The sequence below is a fragment of the Pinus tabuliformis genome, chromosome 7, assembly GCF_031772625.1.
Source record: "Pinus tabuliformis cultivar Carrire ecotype Pingquan chromosome 7, CPIR1, whole genome shotgun sequence".
Classification (NCBI taxonomy): domain Eukaryota; kingdom Viridiplantae; phylum Streptophyta; class Pinopsida; order Pinales; family Pinaceae; genus Pinus; species Pinus tabuliformis.
The window spans coordinates 668,589,944-668,596,290 of NC_142293.1; positions in this window are offsets into that span (position 1 = coordinate 668,589,944).

The window sequence follows — 6,347 nt, forward strand, 5'->3', positions numbered from 1 at the left end:
TTCGTCCCATAAAAGATAACTCGACCTGGCATTCAAAGGTTGTGCCCTCCTCAAGTGATCTTGGTCCTCTCAAGATGAATTTGACCCCTCCACAAGCAAAGTTGGGCCCAGCCAAAAGGAAACTCACCTGACAATAAACCAATTTGATCCTCCTAGCAAAGGAAATCTTGGACATGAACTGTACGGTTCCCCTACCTTTTCAATCAAGCTAAACTCCGACAAATATTCAACAATAAACCAACAAATTCCTCGATCTTGCTTTGAAACTCTCTCACAATGAAGCATGTTGTCCCTTGAGATGTTCCTGGCCAGGGAACTATGCCAAGGCATCCAACTCTCATGTAATAATAACAAGAATCCCAAACTGGAAGAATCTAGAGGGGCAATAATAAGAAATCAATAGTTGATATCTCAAAAATAACAACTCTTGAAACTCTCACAAATTAAGATAAGCTCAAAGACTTTGGGTTAAGTCATGAAGAAATGAATCTTTTAAAGAACCACTTTGAAATAATTAGAATTCAGATAATTTCAGATATGGTACGTAGAAAATAAAGAAATAAATGACTTTAAGGCATTCATATGAATAAATCTTTGAAGTTAAGGCTACAAGGCATATCATTTATCACTGAATAATAACCAACAAAGTTTCAGAGTTAAGAAAATTCATTCATTTATCACAATGATTAGAACAGGAAGCAAGAGAGCTAAATGATGTCCTTCACCATTACAAAACTTCATACATATGGGATTTCAAGGGCATAAGATAATTAGCCATCAACTCTTGTAAATTTGTTATCACCACAGTATTTCAAACATTGATTTTCATATTCATGAGAATAACCTTGACCATGATGCTATATTCAACATTCATTTATGATAATAAAGATATATTCTAAAACAAGAAGAAAGACATGTATGTAAATGAGATTAACAGGAAGTACGAATAATGGGCAGGCACAAAAACTGACACAAACAAAGGGAAAATATTCAAAATCTTTTCATGGATGATCTTTATTGCCAAAGAAATGTTTGATCTTAAAAAAATATCGCACTCAACACAAATCTTTTCACAATGGTTGAAGCCCTAGATAGAATAAATGAGAGTAGGATAAAAAAAATAACAATGACTTTAGCCATGCCAAATCCCAATCCTACTGTTGTGTAGGTAAAGGACATTATTGTTGCAATTATTGAAAGGCCCCATAGTTTATGAAAGTTTGGTATCTGGCACAGGATAACTTGTATAACTCCAAAGAGGATCATATAAGTGAGATCTAGAAAATGGCATGAAGCGTCATGTCCATATTTGTGATAACAATTTGATCGCCTAATTTCTTTGTGTTGTTGAGAAAAAAATATTAGTAAGATCTATAAGCACCAATAGCTCTAAAACCTTCAAGAAAAGTGATGAGAATGTACAATTTTAAAAAGTAGCATAAGCCCTCAAAAAGAGTGTACAAAATCACAATATAAGTAATTTCATGCACAGCATGGATTCAGTAATGAAAGCAGAAATAGAGCCAGAGCTTTGTTTAATTCAAACATTATTACAATCAAATCTCTTGTGATGGAAAAAGAAAGATAGGTAATTATTGCATGTAAAGTTGACAAGTGTATTTAAAGTTGAGGTAGATACAATCATCTTAATTCCATGGATATGTCATGTGTGTGTTTAATTTTTTTGGGGGATGTCTAGATAATAAATCTAATGTTAAAATGATTTATATTGATATTTGTTGAAAGTCATCATGAAAGTAGAAAATATATGCAAGAAAAACTTGAAACAATCTAAAAATGGATAGATATAGCACCTAAATTCACTCGTACTGCATCTTTGTAACAACAGTTTTTGTTGGGCCCAGAGACTGGATCTGGGAACCTATAACAATGAGAGATCAAGAAAATGAAATTAAACATCACAAGAGTGAAAACAACCATGGCCACAAGCCCTGCAATCCATCACAATACTTGAAGAATTTATTGTGAGGCCAAGTATGAGAAAACCATGCTTCAACGTAAGCAAATATTGGCTGACAATAGGCTTGAAACAGTGGCATGAAATGATTTATAATGAAGTTTCTATACCTCACTCTATGGCCACATTTTCTACATCTGCACCCCCATCTGCTAGAGGGAAATTTTGGGCTCTTCAAAAAAGATATGAAAAATATGGCTTATGATGTGGGATTGTTGTGATCTCAAGTAAGGTAATTCCTACTTTTTTTTCTTGGTCTTGACTGAGAGTTCAAACCTTCTCAGAGTTTGTACAGAAAGGCCTTACTGTGTTGGTCCTTATTGTGGTTTTTTATGAAGGCTAGGTAGTCTGACATAGTTATTAATTGCATTTAGTCTATAGATGTTATTTCTAATTGAAACTATAAATGAGGCAGCGTGTAGGTCTATCTCTTGTTGCTCGACACACTGTTGGGTGTCTTGTTGTAGCTCCTCCTACAGGGAAAGTTTGGAAAATTTCCAAGCCTGTGTTGATGAAAAAACTTTGAAAGAAAATTTGGACTATGCTTGTGGGCAATAATAAGAAATCAATAGTTGATATCTCAAAAATAGTAGCTCTTGAAACTCTCATAATTTAAGATAAGATCAAAGACTTTGGGTCAAGTCACCAAGAAATGAATCTTTTAAAGAACCACTTTGTTGTAATCAGCATTTGGATAATTTTAGATATGGTAGGCAGAAAATAAAGAAATAAATTACTTTAAGAAATTCACATGAACAAATCTTTCAAGTCAAGGCTAGCAAGGTGTATCATTCATCACTGAATAATAACCAACAAAGTTTCAGAGCTAAGAACATTCATTCATTTATCACAGTGATTAGAATAAGAAGTAAGAAAGCTAAATGATGTCCTTCACCACGACAAAACTTCATACATATGGGATTTCAAGGGCATAAGCTAATTAGTCATCAACTCAAGCAAAGTTGTTATCACCACAATATTTCAAACATTGAATTTCACAATCATAAGAATAACCTTGACCATGATGCTATACTCAACATTCATTTATGATAATAAAGATATATTCTGAAAAAAGAAGAAACACATGTATGTAAATGAGATTAACAAGAAGTAGAAACAATGGGCGGGCACAAAAACCAACACAAACAAAGGGAAAACATTCAAAAGATTTTCATGGATGATCTTTATTCCCAAAGAAATGTTTGAGCTTAAAAAAATATCACACTCAGCACAGAGCTCTTCTTTTTGCAAAAATGATAAACCCACAATCGTAATAGAATCTAGTTCGCATAATTGAGGAAGAAGACAATTCTATACTCGTAATGGAGAAGAAAACTTGTTAAAAGATCATAAATAAAATAACCAGTTGCTAGATGTGGACAAACATACAAGTGGAAGAGAATTGCATAAGTAAATAGATCATCCCATGTAATAGACAGGAAATTGTGATAAACAACGACACTATGCCAGTTATCAATTTAGGGCTTGAATAAATTATTTATGAAGCTTGTGAAATTGGGGAGAATCATGGTATTATTTTTTAGCTTGATGACAATGTATCGAGTTGTTGCAGAGACATTTGATCAATTAAAAGAACAAAAGAAATTGCATTCATCTTTGAACAAGTTAGACATTGTTTGGATTGTCTTAAATAAATGTCTAAACTACCCATATTGTGTAGTAGTGCTAGAGCCTTGTGCCCTGAAGGATGTAGAGTTTACCTTGGGTGCCAATATTTGGAATGAGGGGAAATGCTCGGAGATTTTCCCCAAAATATGTTGCCTTGTTAAAAGAAATGACAACTAAATTCATAGTATTCATAAATGGGGAAAAGGTGGAGCATTTGAGGTAATTGCACTTATATCAGATTTCTAAAACTATAGGTTTCAATTTTGTCTTTGTTCATTTCATATTAGAGTAATCACACTATTAGTTCCCTTAATTCCCTGTGTCACTTCTCAACTTCAGTTTTAACTTATTTTAACATCAATTATCATTCATTTGTGTGGAGATTGGCTTTTCTTTTAACATATTCAATTAAGGTGTTAAACTAAGATTAAATGTTCAAAATATTTTCTCCAAATTGTCTGCTGGAAAGAAAAAGTGGTACCAATAATAGATCTCATCCATACTTATCCATCAGGAAAAAGATGTGGGTACTCCACAAAATGATCAAATGATCTCTCCTCACCTACTACTATGACCTAAGATGAGCTCCATATGGATTCATAAAGTACTGATAAAAGACACATTTCATGTAAAACACCTAGCCATGTTTTCCGTTTCAAGTAAAATAAGTACTTCAGAATGGCAGTTGGGCCATGCGTGCAGACTCTGCAATGTCTATCCAATTTAATTGTGAGAGAATAATTTATATATGGAGGCCTATGGACCTAAGTGAAGGTTGCATTGTCTTGTCAGTCTGAATGTGAAAGAAGACTGCTTGATCTAGAGTTGTTGCTGCAGAAAAAACTTGACACTATCATGCCAAGATAGCATACTAAGAACTTTAGAAACACAATATTGTGGATGCATTTCCAAAAATGAATCTTTATATAACCTGTTGTCCCTTGGCCATTAATATATAATATACTCAAGGTATTGATGATCACCCACTACTACCTTTACATCATTGATCCGAGGTTTTGGCAATGCATGCTTTCAAACCGCACTGTCATTGAAAGAACAGTGTAGCAAAATATATTTAGGAACACAATCAATTGAAAAACTAATGGGTACCAAAGAAATATTGAACTAAAATAAAATAATGTACAGGAATATTTTCCCATTATGTCAAATAGAAGTGGTAAAGAAATGTATACAATTCTACATTAGCAATTTTGTTATAGTATTGTGTGTCCCAAATACATTGATTACTTGATGTATATAAAAGATATCCTCTTTGTTGATATATTTTTGGTTTAATGAATGATTACACTAGGTGTTCTTTTAGTTATATGCACCCTTAATTGCTATATACATGGGAATGGTCTCAAACATAGCAGAATCAGACTTAGTGGTAACAACAGTAGATGATGTCAAAGTCTAGCTTCTGCTTCTTCTACATCCTCTAGAGGAAGCAGAAGTCCAATGACAGCTCCAAGGCCTTCTTTCTATAATGGAAAAACCATTTCTAGAGCCATTAAATTTTCACCGATGTTGTCAATATTATTTTTCTGGACAGTTGGCAATATTTTCACCGATACAATGTAATCCACAACTGCTTGGCACTAATGTGAAAGATGACAATGATACAAAGGTGGTGTCTGGACCCTTTCATTACCAGGCATATAAGTCCTCTGACAAAGTCATATAGGATAAAAAATCTTTATCCTCCAAACAAGCAAATACAGGATGTTGAGGATCCTTTGGACAACTTTGTATTGCAGCATTGCCCAAATCATCTCAAGCCAATCAAATTTTCTTCCCAAAGAATTTCTGGGAGGACTTGCAATGTGTAGAAACTTCAAGCAGAAAAGCTATCCCAAAGGGGCTAGAAGGAAAAAACCTTGCTCGCCCATATGGAAACTCAAAGCAAGCTTGCCAGTATACGTGTAGAAGAGAGATCCATATAAAATAAATAAATGAAAAGGAGAAAGAAATTGGCTTCTTTCATGAGACAAAGAAAAGAAAAAATACAAGTAGTTATGGAGGAATCTTTTGTGGTGGATACTATAATAAAATATGTTGAAACTTCCCTAATCAAAACAATTCAAAAGTGGTGCTACAGTGAGAAACCCCTTAGACTCTGGGTTGAAAATAATTGGGGTGAGACGGTAGGATACTGTTCAAATATCTTCCCTACCAAACTCTGAGAGGGATAAATATTTCAAATCATCGGCAACAATATCAGAGTCTTTGTTAAGATTGATGAAAAAATATTGAACATAGAGCACACCTATTTTGATAAAATATGTGTAGAGAAAGATTTTAGGAGCAGGGTTTCTAGATGGGATTAATATCAAAATTGGGTCTAAGGACCACAGGCAAGTCTTGGACCACTTTAACGTGCCCTTTATGTGTGTATTCTACAAGTCATATGGAAATCTCCAAATTTCCCGTATGAGAAAGCAGGGATAGATGGTGAATGGAAATCAGCACATTCCTTTGGGACCTTCATATTTTGGTAATTCTTTTCGATCCTATTCCTCCTCTTTAATTAACAAAACATGTCTATCTATTCAAGATACAGTGTCCTCCATGTGTTGGATTAGCTCATTAGCTCCTCCTTTGTGGAAGAGCTCAAAATGTTATATCATGAGCTTTTGATGAAGAGAAAAAAGAATCTGTAAATTTCAAAGATAACCCAAGGGTGGCAATAAGACATTACAAGAAACTATGCAGAGAACTTCTTAGTTTTGAATATATG